The 17,405-nt window shown below is 36.0% G+C and overlaps 1 protein-coding gene across 4 annotated transcripts in view; it reads left to right on the forward strand.

The window, feature by feature from the left end:
* Positions 1 to 17,405, forward strand: part of LOC118276605 (nephrin-like) — a 477,612-nt gene that overhangs the window by 279,913 nt on the left and 180,294 nt on the right. Inside the window, exon 1 of one of the 4 annotated variants that reach the window (XM_050699884.1) lies at positions 15,832 to 16,012. The exons of the other annotated variants lie outside the window; for them this stretch is intronic. The gene's annotated coding sequence lies outside the window, so the exon portion shown is untranslated. Of the gene's footprint in view, positions 1 to 15,831; positions 16,013 to 17,405 lie in introns of those variants that run through there. 4 annotated transcript variants of the gene reach the window in all.

Raw genomic sequence — 17,405 nt, forward strand, 5'->3', positions numbered from 1 at the left:
AAACACTCAAAACTTTCACATAACCACATAAATAAAAACCAGTAAACATCACGCACTCGATAATCCTTAAAAAGCCTTCGACCACATTCTATCGATTCCGATCCATCCGTTCTCGAGATGAGAACACACACACGTCTTTATTAGTTTAGATAAGCCAATTTTATTCTCTTATTGAATGTAGGTGGAACAATTAACTCCCACGCTATATAAATTGTAATGGAGATATAGTAAAATCATATATCTCTATTACTGTTTTATTTATTGGAGCATTTTAGAACTTGTTTTGAGTTTTGATGTGGTCAAAGCCCGATATATTTTATGTTATGAACAGACGGATCATCTGATGGTAAGCAATCGCCGCCGCCCATGGACACACGAAACATCAGAGGTGTTACAAGTACGTTGTCGGCCTTTTAGGGGTTTAGGAATTTAAGGGTTGTTGGGGAATCGGGGATTGGGAATGGGGCTAATTGGGCCTCCGGTAACCTTGTTTCACGTCGGTTTTCTGTGAGGCCGTGGTATCACTCCGGTCGAGCCGGCCTATTTGTGCCGAAGCATGGCTCACCCACACTTAAAGATATAGTAAAATCATATGTCTCTATTAGGGATTTATTTATTGGAACATTTTGGAACTAGTTTTGAGTTTTGATGTGGTCGTAGCCCGATATGGTTGTGGAGTAATGTGGCATCAAAGTCGATATAGTATTTCTTGTATTATAAATGTTTCTAATTTTAATAATTATGGAGAATGGACTGTCATCGCGGAAATCTATTTTATTTTATTACTAGCTGATGCTTACGGCTTTATTCGTCATGTTTTTTATATGGAAAGATGCGTGCTATGGATGGCTTCCCTACTATCGATACATCGCATACTCGAACTGCGCACATCTACAAGCTTAGAACAAGCTACAAGCTTAGACATGAGTATCAGTGGAAACAGTTACATAGTTTTACAGCTTAGCTATTACATCTTCGTATCATAACTACATAGCATACCTTTGGTGAAAACACACTTTAATGGGAAGGCAAAGCTTTACATATCTCCACTAGCAAGTCAGTTTAAATCGCACGGAATAATTATAAACAGCATCAACTATAAACTGCCACGGTTGAATTATACTAACAATTAGATAGTTAGCACAGAGAAAAGCTCACCAAAACTCACTTAGTAAACCAACAAACAAACAAACAAACAAACAATACCTATTAGGAACTTAGTTTTATCAAATGTCTATGATTAATATCCACCGCTACCAACATTAGGACACACATACACTATTAAATTCTACAAATGGTACAACTCTAGTTTTGTATAGTGATGTCTGTTGTTTAGAGGTTGTATATCGATAAACGTTTACGTCAGGTTGTCGATAGATCTACACTGTTGTTTTATTTTTGTGGGGGAAAATTATCCAAATGCTTCTCCCGCCTTGGGCGAGGCTTTTTTGGGAATTTGCACAATATATGGCAATAGGCTCACCCCCTATTACATGGGACTTATAAAACAAATGGTGAAAAGTGAATGTACACTGTATAGTGGCATTACGTGCCGTTGTATACACCTCTGCCTACCCCTTCGGGGATAAAAGGCGTGACGTTAACGTCTCAAGGTTTTATTAAGCATGATTTTAAATATAACAACCAACAGATTTATAAAGCTAGATTTTAAATATTTTAATACGAGAGAAAAGTTCGTAAACTGTTAAACAAACAGTAGCAGCCATAATCTCAAGAGCTATATAAAATTTTACCTCTCAATTTGGAAATCAAATAAAATAAACGGCAACGTTAATTGGACTTTTAATTACTCCATGTTTATTATTCCCTCTAGTATTAACCAGATTTGTTGCGTAAACTATAACTAATTTAAAATCATGTTATTTGATCTATGTTTAATAGCTGTTTGTTATTTTATGTGTGTTTATTTTGCTTGTTACTATACGTTATGGGCTATGTTGTGATCGTCGCTATCTGAAGATATACTGACGAAATATATTTGGCCTACCTGTGGGCTACCTAGCCCAGAGGTTTAAGACGACCCCTTCTTATGCATGGGGGTTGGAAACCTACCAACGGCAAGTACTAATGTTACTTTTTCCGAGTTATATGTACTTTCTAAGATGATTTAGACATAACTGATAAACGGTGAAGGAAAACATAAGCTTGGTTCCACAGAAAACCGACGTGAAACAACGCTTGCGTTGTGTTTCGTCGTGTGAGTGAGGTTATCGGAGGCCCAATTACCTCCCTCCCCAATCTTCCCAATCACCGATTCCCCCAACAACCAATGAATTCCTAACCCCCAAAAGGCCAGCAACGCGGTTTGTAACGCCTCTGGTGTTTCGGGTGGCTTTAGGCGGTGATGATTGCTTACCATTCGATGATCCGTCTGCGTGTCTTCCGGCTTATACTATAAAAAAACTGACAAATAGTAAATATCTGTCACTTAAGGATTTTTAATACACATTATCACTCTGTACTTTTAATCACCTGCTCTTATTTACCCACCATACCAATCGATCACTATAACAAAATTCATCGACGACCAACAATCTATCGATAATCGTACATCACTAATCTTGAACTGTGACCCTATTCCTAGTTCTAATAGATAGGTACTTAGGACCATTGAAATTCATGTTGAACTTCACTGTGCCTGAAGTTTCAGTCTGAAACGGACGCTTTATAGGCCGAAACATAGTTGGGGGTAATTAAGGCTATCTCTCTACCTAAAGTGGTATAAAGTTTTATAGCGTTTTGAACTGTTTCTTTGGTATCAACGTAATTAAAATAATTGATTGTTAAAAAAATCCCATTGTTATTATCGACTAGATTGGCGATATATTAACAACAAAGACAGCCAATTAAAGCAACTTACATACATAACTAAAACATAATTAAACAGGAATTAACAGCATTCATAAATTCCCCTTGCAGTACTTCAGGCACTCCGACAAAATCTCCTTCCATCCATCCACGAACAGATCATTTGTTGGATTAGCATCCAAGAGACCATTGAGCATTGACCATTAAAGAACGGACAAATTAAAAGTACCCTTAACCGACGAGCATGTATGAAAAGACTGGTGACTGTTGATGAAGCAAAAGAGGTGTGTAAGAATCGTAGTAATTAGAGTTCCTTTGTCTCTGCCACTGTCTAACGCCAGGGGAGACAGGTGTGAGGTTATTGTATGTATGTTATTTTAAACATACATATGTTATTTTAAACCATTCCTATAACAAACTGAACCTGAAATAAACAACCTTATGTACTGGTTTTGCAATAACTGCAAACACAAATACAGGTTTCATACAATTTCAGTGCTGAAATGCTGAAATTCACCGCAAATTTCAGGTTTCAACATAATGTTGCTACGGTATGATAATAGTAATCAAAATTCGTGTTGAACGTTATCAACAGTTTTGAGTTTCCACATCAATGGAGATTTGGGTGCTTTTCCACCAGAGATGTGTTATGTTGCTATGCTGCGAAGATGTAATAGTTAAGGTTTGAAACTATGTTACCGTTTCCTCTGATACTAAGCTGTGCTATAAAAATGCGCCACCGCAAAATAGCTGTGCGAGGAAGACGGTATGTGATGTATCGATAGTAGAGAAGCCATCCATAACACGCATCCAAAGCACGTATCTGTAACACGCATCTTTCATCAGCTGTGGTGGACAAGCACGCCAAGGCAGATTTATTGCAAAAACAAGTACAATTACCCATAATTTTTGCGTGACCAGAACAAGGAATCAAATGTATTATCGTTGTCACTAGATTTAATATGATTTTGACCACAAAACCACACAAATGTCCTATGGATTTTTTTTACTTACCATTTGGTTAAATCCTTGCAATTTATTTGACTACTTTTCTTGATTATGGCGATAAACATTACACTTCTGCCTACCCCCTAAAGGAACCGTTACAATACAATTTTTAATGTCAAACAACAATTTTTATGTAAAACACACAAAATTGAATTATATGTGACATTCGTAAAGAAAAACTATAAATTGTTTTAATGCCTCTTTTGTAGGTAAACCGCAGGTCAAGATATACTATGCCAGCATAACATGACCCTCGACCCATTTAACAGTCTCATACATATTAGAGGTCAACTTAAATTGGTACTATGTATTTACAGTGCCAGCATAACATGATCCCTTATTATTAAAGCAGTCTATACATACGAGGGGTCAGCTTAAATTGGACTTGTATAGTATGATGTGAAGTTGTTTACATTTGGGTGGCATAAGCCCTTTTTATGGGGTACCATAGAATGTCCCATGGCCCCATAAATAACATGTAGTTATTTATGATAACTTAATTTTGTGGCGATGTTATAGTACTGAGATTATGGGATTCGGGTTTTAACCTAATGGGTGTGGGTTCGATGCCTGACTTTTACTTGTAAAATGGATAACAATTGATAACATTAACAATTGTCTGGCTATCGGTCAGTCCTCTGGTGAAGCTATTTGAACGCTCCAAAGCCGGTAAACGAGCAGACGGATCACCTGATGGTAAGCAACCGCCGCCGCCCATGAACACTTGAAACACCAGAGGCGTTACAAGTGCGTTGTCGGCCTTTTGGGGGTTAGAATCGGGGATTGGGAAGATTGGGAAGGGGAAAGTTGGGCCTCCGGTAACCTCACACAACGCAAGTGTTATTTCACGTCGGTTTTCTGTAATGCCGTGGTATCACTCCGGTCGAGCCGGCCCATTCGTGCCGAAGCATGGCTCTCCCACACTTTGTAAGGAGAAGACCGAGCAAAAACTGTAAAGGTTACTTTTTCAATCAAGTTCACAATACAACATTTCTAAACTTTAATAGAAATTAATGAAAGCAATCAGCAATAAATATTAACAGCACTTACAAAATCAAAATATTTCAATGAAATTCCTTAAATACTGAATTACAAAATCAACTACAATATCTAAATTCATTCATTCCGTTCATTCTATCTTGGGCTGAAACATTAATTACATTTTAGAATAGATTTCAGGGAGTAGGTACTGTAATTAACACGTTTTAGGACAGCTCATGAAATATGTACGGATTACTGGGATTTGGGATTTTCTGATAGCGATAAGCCTGGAACTGTAAAATATTTGGTCGAAGTTTATTGAAGGGTTTATTGCTACGTAAACATTTAACTTTCGTTGTTAACCTACTGCGCAAAAAAGAGGTTCTCAGTTTGGCCTATATGTATGTATGTAAGAGTGACACTCTGACTCGCCTCATCCAAGGCGGGAGAAGTCATTTGATGATCTTCTGCCCTCAGACAAATAAAACTATGATCAAGGGCTCCCCGAAGTCTCTTATGTATTTTATTGTTTTTGATAGATTTGTATGAATATCGACTAGCTTGACTTTTAGCTCTTTTTTGGCAAACGAGCAAACGAATCAACTGATGGTAAGCGAGCAGCGCTGCCCATGGACACCCGCAACACGAGAGGAGTCACTTTAAAAACAAATACCTACGCTATTTTAAAAAGCCTCAACTTCTAACTTAAAAAATATTATTAAAACATTTGAACTTTACACGTGATTTGTACGAATTTTCAATCGTTATTTGCCCTTTTCAGCTCCGATTTTAACCTTGATATTCAGCAAATCTTCGTTCCACAAAACAATATTTTGTCAAAGACCTGCAAACCAAAGCAAATTAAGTTTTAGTCTAAAATCTAGATCATAATAAATCTAGCCAACAGGACCAGTTTGCTTAGACCAAAAGTTAGTATTTATGTTTTGATGTGATCGAATTATCTCCGATTTCTCCAGACTTGGTATCCTTAGTCAGAATTTTCATTGTTAAGCAGGTTTTGGGGCTAGTTAGGATTATATTGAAAAGTTTATTTATTAGGTTTTCGTTGGTCTCGAGTTCGAAAAGCCTATTTTTTTCTAGCAAGTTAGCTAGCTACCAAGTTTCATAATTATATTGATTTCCAAATTGGCGAAAATATTACTGAATTTGTGTCTTGTATATTACTGGGAATAGAAGCAATCACTAGTCTTTAGGGGGACTTGTTACTCCTCTGGTATTGCCGATATCCATGAGTTTAACGCCACCCATGGATATCGGCAATATCACCTATCATCTGGTGATATGTCTACTCGTTTGCGCCCTGTTCCATAAAAAAAATAATGTATTTCATGACCCTAAAACTTTATTTGAAACTGTTCATTGAAATAGTATTGTAAAAAAAATAATAACATTATTAAACAGAAAAAAGATATAGTTTCGTAATAGGTTGAAAAATATCCCAACCAGCATATTTTGAGGTCCACAAACCGCACGCCACACAAAATGGCGCCGAACACCGGCGACGCGTGAAAACCAATTAAAATAAAATAACTTTCGTTTGTAATTACAAATTCGCAGCTGGTAATATTTCAAAAGGACATAATTTGTGTATTTACTTTGGCTGGATTCTCTTTGGTATTAGAAATTAATGGGTCCAGTACTTTTGTTCGTGGCGAAATGAAGGCGGGTTGTACCGATGTTTTAATCGAGGTTTTAGCTTTCATTTTGTAGTGTTTAATGATTGAACTACTACAAGTTTGAAGCTAATTAAAATGTTTAAAGATTGATATACTAATTGTAGTATTATAAACTTTATATTACTGATTATTTTCAAATTTGAAATCCTAACTTTTCATTGACTTATTCAGAACTCTTTTTACACCAATCAGGTCGTAAAATCCTGACAAAAATACGTTAAACTAGGATCTTCATTTTTACCGCAACACAAATACGAACATCAAAATAACTTCAACGCCCTCATAAACAAGGAAAACACCGAAACCTCTTAAAACGTCGACTAAAACAAAAACAACTTTAATGCCATTAACTAAACAGCAGTGTTTATAACCAAAAACGTAAACTGAAGTACTAAATCAGCTCATTCGTATATAATATAATAAAAAAGGTCGCTCTCTCATGAATTTGCGCCACAAAAAATATGAATCTCATTCCGTAGAAGAATTAACAGAATTCCGGACATAATTCCTAACGTCGTTAGGTAAATGAATCAGAAGTGCCATTGGAATTTGTAGGTTAAACTCAGGTTAATGTGGTGAGGATTTAGATTAATGGTGTCATCCGGCTTTAGTGATTTTTGTTTTGGAATCTTGGAAAATTCTATACATAAGTTTTTAAACTGACATGGTCACTAACACTAACTATGTATATGTCACATAAATAAACATGGTACGGTAAATATACCGTCTTAAGTTCTAATGTTAATTCTATACATAGTATGTCATATACATTTGCCATAATCTCCACACTTAGTTGGCGAAACGGAGATTTTTTATGGTATAAAGAAAGAAGAAATCGCCGCCGCCCATGAACACCCGAAACACCAAAGGCGTTACAAGTGCGTTTATTTAAGGGTTGTTGGAGAATCGGGGAAGATTGGGAAGGGGGCCTTTTTAGATAATTTGAAAGGTCAACGTTTATTATCAAATAGTTTTTATTTGTCTTATTTAAAACGTTTGAGTTGCTGTAAAAGTTGAAACTTTAGATGTTATAAAAAAAATTATTCAATGTTTTAAGACTTAATTTCATGTAGATCATAGACAGACATTCATAATAAAATTACTTAATAGCGTCTACGTTTTAAAAAGAAAAATTACATCTCATTTAAAAAACTATCTATCATTTTCACTAGAATTGTTGGCTATGACAGCCTTTCTTAATTTCTATACAAAAATAGAAAGGCACTTGGCACATTTTTGAAGCAAATAAATTCTGATAGAAAAGAATAGAATAGACTATTTTTCGTAGACAAAAAATTTGCATTCTCTTAATAAATGGTTTCTTTGCTTAGATTGAGTAAGAATATAAATTTAAATGAGAAATTAACATTACAAGTGGTCCTTTCATGAATGGCTGATAAATTTATTGTATTTGATTGGACTTCGAATGAATTGGATCTGAAGCGTTGAGAAAATAAGGCGAAGTATTGTAGTTTTTAAACGAGGTTCATTATTGGGAGCACATTTGGATGTGCTATTTCAATAAATAATACTTGTTTTTTTGCGAATGAATAATAGTATTACTGGAGTAGTCTTTACTTGAGTTAGCTTTTGTTGTTTTATTGTCACAAGTGCTATTTATCCAGACTCATGCGTACGGTGCGTCACGTTTTACCTCTAAGAGTTATCAGATCACCTCAGATGGAGCTCAGTTGGGCTGATAGCCGACCCGAAGCTACGGACGTTCTACGACGTTCCGGCTCCAAGAGCAGGAGTAGAGACAGGGTGGTAATTAATCAGTAAGAGTCTGATACTCAGTCTCGCTTCACCCGAGACGGGAGAAGTCATTGATGATTTTCACCCCTCAACAGACCTATTTAATATCTATAAGATTGATTTTAATTACAATAGTTTTCTGTTTATACTTCTCTACAATACATTCACACAGAATGAACCTACGGCAATAACCTGCTACATGCGATTTTGAACGGTATCAGAACGCCATAAGCTAGGATTATGTACGTCGGTATTTTAACAAGTAGCCACCAAGCTAAGTCAGTGTTGTTTGTTTTTTTTTTTTTGTAAACGATTGAATAATGCCGGCAGTTTCTACGAAAAAATTTTTGGAGCGAAATTTTTGCTGATGTTCGCGTATTTTTTCGCGTGAAAAAATTCGCGTTGTTGCCTCTGATTAAAGACAATATGTGAGGGAGCGGAGACGTGAAATATTTTGCAATATTATGATGACTAGGGAACTGCTTTACTTAGCACGTCTGCTGAAAGTGATGAAATGTTTCTTGGTTAGGTACTCTAGATTTTTTAAATTTGCAGTAATTTAGGTATTAAAAGCGAAACTGATGAACTCTTTACCGACTAGTATGGTGATATTACAGACTCAAAACTGCTACAAATGTACCTACACATAAAAATATGCTCACCTGTCTCCCGTTAAGTCTATTACTGGACTCCAAGCACATGAGCTGCGGACTACCTAGCGGGTTAACCGGGGCTCCGGTTCGAAAAGCAGGAGTAGGAATGGGTGGTTTTTAGTCAGTAAAAGTCTGAGATTCCTTTCTCATAAGGCAAAAGAAGTCATTAGATGATTGAACCCATTAAAAAAAGCACATTACTTGAAGACTAAACAAGTAATTTTATTAGGAGCACAATAAACTACTCTCATAATCAAACTAAATACACTTTTATCCATTACCAGCCTTACAAACTCACAAACCATTCAAAAACCAAACAAAGCCTCGTCCACAATACACAGATTCGGCAAAATTCCTTCAAAGTAAACCTACCGCGAATAATCTGCTCGGGAACACGTCAGGACCATCAAAACAGCGGTAAACGTGGATTATGCACGTCCGCCATTTTGAATTTAACGGCCGCCTTCTATATTTAAAAAAGTGTTCGCGTTCTTTATTCAAAAATGTTTCTTTTGTCAGTTAATTGGGCGTGACTGTGCTAAATTGTCGCGTCTTAGCCAATAATTTTGAGCCGATTTAGTTAATAGAGAGACTTGGCTAATGGTAAATCCCGTGGCTAATGTATTTAGTTCGGCGAAATCCTTTGAAGGGTTTAGCTGTTCGGGAAAATAGGTGGGGAAGGTGTTATCGCGTTAGGAGATTCGTTTTTTGTTTGAGAATATTGTTTTAAATAGATTTTGTTGGTATTTTGTGCGCGACTGCTTTAGTAGGGGGTTTCGTCTATTTTTAAAGGGGGATAATCATCCTATTACTTCTCCCGCTTAGAACGGGAACCGAGAAGGTATCAAATCAAATTCAACTGGTTAACCTATTTCGGGTCTGGTTATAAATGTGAGAATGCGAAAACATTTACAAAACATATTATATTCCTAGGTTCCAAAAAATACTTTCTTCAAGTCTAATTCTATTCTAAGCTAATCTATCATTGGTATCCAGTTCTTATCATTATCATAATAGTTTTTCCATTCATCTAGTGTTTGCCAAACCACTGAATCCATTCGTGTCTAAATATTAGAAGTAATATGACAAATCTGGATATCAATATCTTTCTAGATTTTCTTTGTTTGGTCTTTTGTATTTAAGAGTAGTATCAAGTTTGATTTTTGGTGAATTGGTAGGCAGAAAGTTAGGGACTTTGTTATTAAAACCACGTTATTTGTAATTATGTGTTTAATTGGTTTTGACAAAATTGTCCCTCTCTAGCCTTGAATTGACGAATGAAGCAGGGCAAGTAGCTGAACAACTTCAAACAGACCACTGACTAAGGGATTGCACGTGTTGCGTCAAGCTGCGAAATTATAGCTTTTTTATCAGATGTGACTTTAATGTGGTAAGTCTTAATGGTTTTGCTGGGTTCAAGTAATAAAATTTAAAAATGATCAGGCGGATCTGTCCCCCACTGTACCTATAAGTCATTATTACTAGTAAGAATATTTTCTTTTCTAAGAAATAAACAATAGCGTGATGTCGTCTAGGTTGTATTTTTATTTCTTTTGGTACATTGTAGTAATTTAATCGACTGTAATAATCTCATATATTGGATAATTTGAAACAACACATTGAAAGGCGTGCCAAGAAGCTCATCAACGATGATGCGCTTGTGGAGGCCCGGCTTCAAAGTCTTGAATACAGGCGCAAGGTCGCAAGCCTTTCCGTTTTTTACCGGATACATTTCGGAGAGTGTGCGGGGGAATTGCACAACTTGATTCCCCCTAGTCCTTTTCATCATCGAACCACAAGACAATCGGCGAGGCGTCACCGCTTCATGGTAGATATCCCACCCACTCGCACGAAGCGCTTCGCTTCAAGCTTCCTTGTGCGAACTGCTAGGGAGTGGAACTCCTTGCCGGAGTCTGTGTTTCCTGATGGGTATAACTTGGGTGTCTTCAAGGCCCGAGTGAATAGGTTGCTTATGGGCAGGCGTGCTCCACCGTAGGCCGCATCATCACTTACCATCAGGTGAGATAGCGGCCAAACGTCGACCCATTAAATGTAAAAAAAAATTAATAATAATTGCTTAAATTATACATTGGATCAATACGATACAACAATGAAAATACTCACAGTAAATTTTATTGAAATTATTCAAAAGTCTCTCATACTTAAATAAATAAAACCAGGTCAATCAGAACATGGATATTTATTGATAAATACCCTCAGGCAATTAAAAGTCACTTCAAAGGAATTGATCGTTTCTTAAATACCTATGTTTAATTAATGAAAAATTTTAAAATCATGGCGTAGGCTTAAGATTATTAATTCAAAACGTTTTGTAATTACAAAAGCAAATAGAGCTGGGGGGGAATCTTGGAAACTAATCATTGTCTGTGGTTTGGTGTAAGTTATAAGCTGTTATATGTTATAAAATATTATTTTAAGTGTGTGGAAGAGCCATGCTTCGGCACGAAGTGGTACCACGGCCTCATAGAAACCTGGCGTGAAACAACGCGTGCGTTGTGTGAGTGAGGTTATCGAAATTACCCCCCTTTCCCAATCTTCCCGATTCCCCAACAACCCTTAAATTCCTAACTTCAACAAAAGGCAACAACGCACTTGTAACGCTTCTGTTGTTTCGGTTGTCTATGGGCGGCGACGATTGCTTACCATCAGTTAATCCGTCTGCTCGTTTGCCGGCTTATAAAATATAAAAGAATTAAGATTGGAGTTTGGTGTGATAAGAAAGGATAATTTAGGAAGTCCGGCGAATATATACGATTGGCGATTTACTAAAGAAGTGCCAAATTAATACCTACCACCCTTAACCGACGAGCTTGCATGAAAATACTGATAACTGTTGATGACGCGAAAGAGGTACAGGTTGTAGCAATTGGCGTTCCATAGTCTCTGTCTATCCCCATGGGTGACAGGTGTGAGGTTATTTAGCATTTTTTATGTATTTACACTTCTGTATATACAATAAGTGACGAACATACGACACCATACACTGACCTATTAAGTATAAGAAACGGAGAAATATTCGTGTTTCTCTGTCAAACAGTTTTAAACCGCTTTCTCTTATCAATTAACCCATGAAGTGATAAAACGCGGCGATAAAATCTTAGCGGTGTTCATTATTAGTGCATTAATAAATCACGATCTTTTAAATATTGTTGCAATAACTACATTCTTTGTAAATACCACATCTAACTTCAAAATATTTAACTTAACTGCTTACGTAAATAGTTACTATTTTGTACGGCTTATTTCTACCATGTGTGAAAGAACCATGCTTCGGCACAAATGGATTGGCTCGGCTGAAGTGACACCATGCTCTCACAGAAAACCGACGTGAAACAACGCTTGTGTTGTGTGACTGAGATAACCGGAAGCCTAATAACCCCTCCTCCCCAAACCCCGAATCCTCAACAACCCTTAAATTTCCAACCCCAAAGGCCGGCAACGCACTTGTCAATGCCTTTAGTTAAGACCAATTAGTATTTATCTCTAAGAAATTAGAACATACTAGCAGCACATAGAGATAATACTTTAATAGATTTTCAACCTTATGGTAGCCACATAAAATCTTTTATCGACGAAGGGGTAGACAGAGATGCATTTTATACACACGCAATGTAACACCAAATTTTGTCTAGTTGCGTTGTGAGTATCATGTTATAGAATAGAGCCGACACCGTTAGCAAGGTGGGTAAGGTTGAAAAAAGCTTACTTCTTCATGTGAGACGGGAATCGAACCTAAGATCACTTGCTTGGTAGTCGCACTTGCTATAAGACACTCGATCTTATATAGACAGTATTGTAAAGCAATAAGGTTGCAAATCGATTAACAAAAGTGAAAATCGTATACTTTAATGTGCTTGTCTGTACCTAATGCCCCTCTTGAGACGGCCTAAGTAGGGCTAAACCTAAAGAGGGCTTGGGAATTAATATCAAATTGATAATAGGTACGTGAGGGCTTATTCAAATAGCACATGTTTTTAAAGTCCACTGTTATTCATTGTTCAAACCTCTTTTCACTCTCTGTGAAAGTATGTATGTATGTTTGTTACTCAATAATGTCAAAACGGCTGAAGGGATCGGAATGAAATTTTAATATTTGGGACTGTGGTAGATTATGGTTTAGAATAATTCATAAGCTTCTTTTTATCTCACGGTAACGAAGGCGAAGCCGCTGACAGAAGTTAAAATCTTAATAATACTCATTTTGTCCAAAGCAGGGATCGAACCTACAATAACTTACTAGACAGCCAAACTAGCATCCACTTCTTCAAAACTCAGTAGGTTATTTATGAGCCCATACAACTATTAACCACGGTGAGATAAACCCATAATTAGATTTAAACTCATTATACTAATTCATAATAACTAATTTCCAAAAAGTAGGTTAAGTATCGAATAAAACTTAGAATTAATAATTGCGGGAATCTTCTAAAACTTGTGCGTGTCTGTTTTCAATAGGAAGCGTGAAGATATTGCAATGAATTCAACATAATGCTTTAGTATTGTGATTATAAATTGCATTACTCGTGCAACGTTACTTTGAGGGTTTTGGTTGAAATCTAATTATTTTGTGAGTGTAAGCGTCAGTTATGAAACCCTAGATTGTGTCTATTCTGTATAATGTACACCCACTTTTAACCGTTTGTGTTATAAGTCCTATGTAATAGGGGATGAGCCTATTGCCATATACCGGTCACAATTTCCAGACACCGTGCTACCACTGAGAAATTTTCGAAAAATAAGAAAAAAAGCCCAGTAATAATTTGCCCGACCCAGGGATCGAACCGGAGATCCCTTGCGCGGCAGTCGCACTTGCAACCACTCTTCCAACGAGGCAGTCACCGTGCAGTATCCGTACTACGCTTTACTCAAATAGTTCTTTACTCACAATCACACCAAAAACTTTCCATTCGGCAGTCATTCTTACAAATAGATAATTCATTCAATTTACTTTCGATTTCGTGTCCATTTTGTCCAACAATTCCATTGTGGACACAAAGCTCTTTAGTGTCCCTAACAACAAGAAATCAAATATTTGCTCCCATCTTATTGTACTTAATACTTTCATCAAACATTACGAGTCACATGTCAGCCTAAATATCCCCTCCACTTATAACAAAACCCCGAACCTTTTTCCCAACAAAAGGCATCAAAAATCCAAAATTTTATACACAAAAGTGTTACAAAGATCTTCATTATACGCGACTCCGTTCCTTTTAGCCATATTCATCAATGTTCGGATGACAATGGAGCCTATTTGAGTGACATATTTGCTCTTAAAGTTCAGAATCGGTTGGCACATTTTTTGGCATGGCTGGACGGTTTTGAATGTCTCATAGTGAGGATATGGAGTCGATATGTGTTTGTGATGTTTGGATCGAATATTTGCTTGGAATTGTATTGGTTGTGCGTCGACAATAATAATCAGTATGCCGAACGCTTTGTCCACAGGGCCTTTGAACTTTTTTTTTATCTTACGGATTTGTATCATGATCCGATGGAATTTCTCTATAGGGATTTTCTTCTTATATTCCAATATGATATCTTGACTTTTCCTTAAAGAGGTCGCTTAAGGATATTCTCACCACTTGTAACTTTTTTGATTGAAATGCTCAAACAAGCCCCCAGTGTATTTAGACTGCCATCATCATCAACATCATCATAATTATGAAGTCAAGTCAAAATTATTTATTTCAAATAGACCGGGAAGGCACTTTTGAACGTCAAAGCAAATATTACAATATAAAAAAAAAAACAAAATGTCGGTCTGTCGGTCAGTCCTCTAGTGAAGCTATTGGCTCGATCCAAAGTGTAAATTGCTATGGAGAAGAATGAGCAAGAAGCTCCATAGGTTACTCTTTTTCAATCAGGTTCACTATACAATTCTTGGTTACATTATCAACCACAGAACATCTTCACCGCTGTACGTAGGCCTCCATCAAGGATTTTCATGTTTTCCAATGATAACTGAAAGACTTCAAACTATATTCCACTTTGTCCGACCTGAATATCAAATCAAAGACCAGCTGGATAACATGCTAAACTAACAAATAAGAGCTAAAAAAATCCAATTTATTCTTCCTATTAACCCTAGGCGACTCTATAAACAGGGTGTCCTAATTTAACACCACAGATGCTTAATACATGCAAATGTGGCATCCTAGTTAGGTTTCTAATATCATTACATTACGTTACAATTTCTATTTTAAGCACGTTCCAAACTAGATGGAAACCTTAGTCTTGATAATTTTCGGAATTGTCGCATTTCTGGTTTTGGTTATGTTTGGTTTGGGAGTGCAGTTGCGATTTTGCGACTTTTTGCAGTTTTTGTAGTTACCATTTTTTTTTTATTACGTTGTGACTTTTAATCTACTTTTACGATACGACTGTTTCTTGCTAAACAGGGAGCACTTAAACAGTTTTAAATAAATGTTGTAGGAAACATGAAATGAAAATAAAACTAAAGGAACACGAATAGACCACTACCTGACTTCTAATAAAAATATATATATATATAAAACACACAATGTCAATCATTCATTAAGTTCGAATATCTCAAAATAATCTAGTTTCTTGTGTATCTTTTTTTATTTCTAATCATTAATTTTAAGAACGTCGGCCCATTTAACATAAAAAATAGAAACGCATTTACACGGATTCGCATAAATTCGCACAAATACTACATTCAAGAAATTCACTAAAGCACAAAATTACACAAGCAAACCACACACACACACTCAATTAAAAAACCATTCATACCACCAACTCAAACCGCCGAATGCACTTTTCAAAAACAGAACAATTAGGGGGCGGAGCTTAACAAAACGGGAGTCGTAAAGTCGGGCGATTTGTCGCACCTATGTTTACCAGTTAGTCGCGTTGTGGCGCGTCGCGCGTTAAGTCGTGCGTGTGGACTGTGTCTTAAGTTAATTCTATGTTCAAATTACGTGAACCGTTTCGTATTGGTTCTTTAAGTGTTATTATTATTGTGCTGTGCAAATTAAGTGTTGTGTTATTGGAAATTCGTTCTTATGTGATGTGTTTTATGGATGATTTTGGATTATTTTTACGGTGGGTAAATTTTGTTTTGTTTTGAAGATGATGTTGTTGTTGGATGTTTACATAAGATTTTTTGATGAAATCGGTTTCGGGATAGCTTGAAAATGTTTGTGTTCTTGTTAAGAATTAAAATAATTCATGTATCGTATTTTTTTAAGTTGTAGTGTCTTGGTGTTTTTTTTTTTGTTTTCATTTTATTCGAAATTTTCAAAGCTAAGTCCCATGTAATACATACGATACAGTAATGTCCGAAATCCCAAGATTATTCAATTCACGGTATAAATGAAAATACCAAAAATTTAAAATTCAATTCAATGCTGGACCTTATATTATGTATAGATAGTGATTCTTTTAGGTATATGACACAGAGTAAATTTTTCAATCAACAAATATTTTTTATTCATAGAATAAAATTGACGTCTGACAGGTTTGTGTATTGCTAAATGTTATTGAAATCGGCAGTAATATAAATATAATAAAAAAAATAAGATACTATACCTACGTTGAAAAATCGACCCTTATAGCACAGAATAATAAGTACAAGTAACATAATAAGTACAGTAACATGCTTATAGTAACAATACACAGCCTTCTTTTCAACAACAAACCATAATCGTAAAAATCTTTCAAAAACTTTACCCCGAACAAACCCAGACTCACAAGCAAAAGTTAAACCTTAACTTTAAACTTGAACCAATAGATAACCGACCTAACAATCCTTCAATATAAACCGATAGCAAATAAAATGGATCACGTAATCGAGTAGGAATCGAGTTGAATCGACTCGGGTGTTGTTACCACTATCGATGCTCGCGTTAAGAATGGTACATTCGATACTTTAATCGATTTAGATCAATCGGTATTGAGAGGGTATCGATTTTTATTTCCTGTTTCGTTGTTTGGTTGAAGGTTGAGTTTTAGTTTGGATTGTGAACTAAGTTTTGTTTTTTTTTCTATCAATTTAACTGGAATAGTTGTATACTTTTACGTAAATATTCTTATTAGTAAATATTACCTACTTTCGCGCGGTTACACTCGCCCTGCTCAACTCCTATTAATAGTAGCGTGATGTTTTACAGTCTATAACTTTATTCAATAACTGGACTATCCAACACAATAAACATTATTCAATTCGGACTTACACTTTTGTATATAACTTTAGTGTATGTATCGTATGTATATTCATATGCATATTATAAAAAGCGATTATTTAAATATTACAAACATACATTCCAATTTTAATCATTAAGTTTTTATCAGCCCCTATTACATGGGACGTAAGTATAACACAAATGGTGAATAGTGAGAGTATATTGTACAGTGGCATTACGTGTCGTAATGTGCACCTCTGCCTACTCCTTCGGGGATAAAAGGCGTGAAGTCTAGATACGAAGCTATCCTACTA

This window comes from Spodoptera frugiperda, chromosome 17, assembly GCF_023101765.2.
Source record: "Spodoptera frugiperda isolate SF20-4 chromosome 17, AGI-APGP_CSIRO_Sfru_2.0, whole genome shotgun sequence".
Taxonomy (NCBI): Eukaryota; Metazoa; Arthropoda; class Insecta; order Lepidoptera; family Noctuidae; genus Spodoptera; species Spodoptera frugiperda.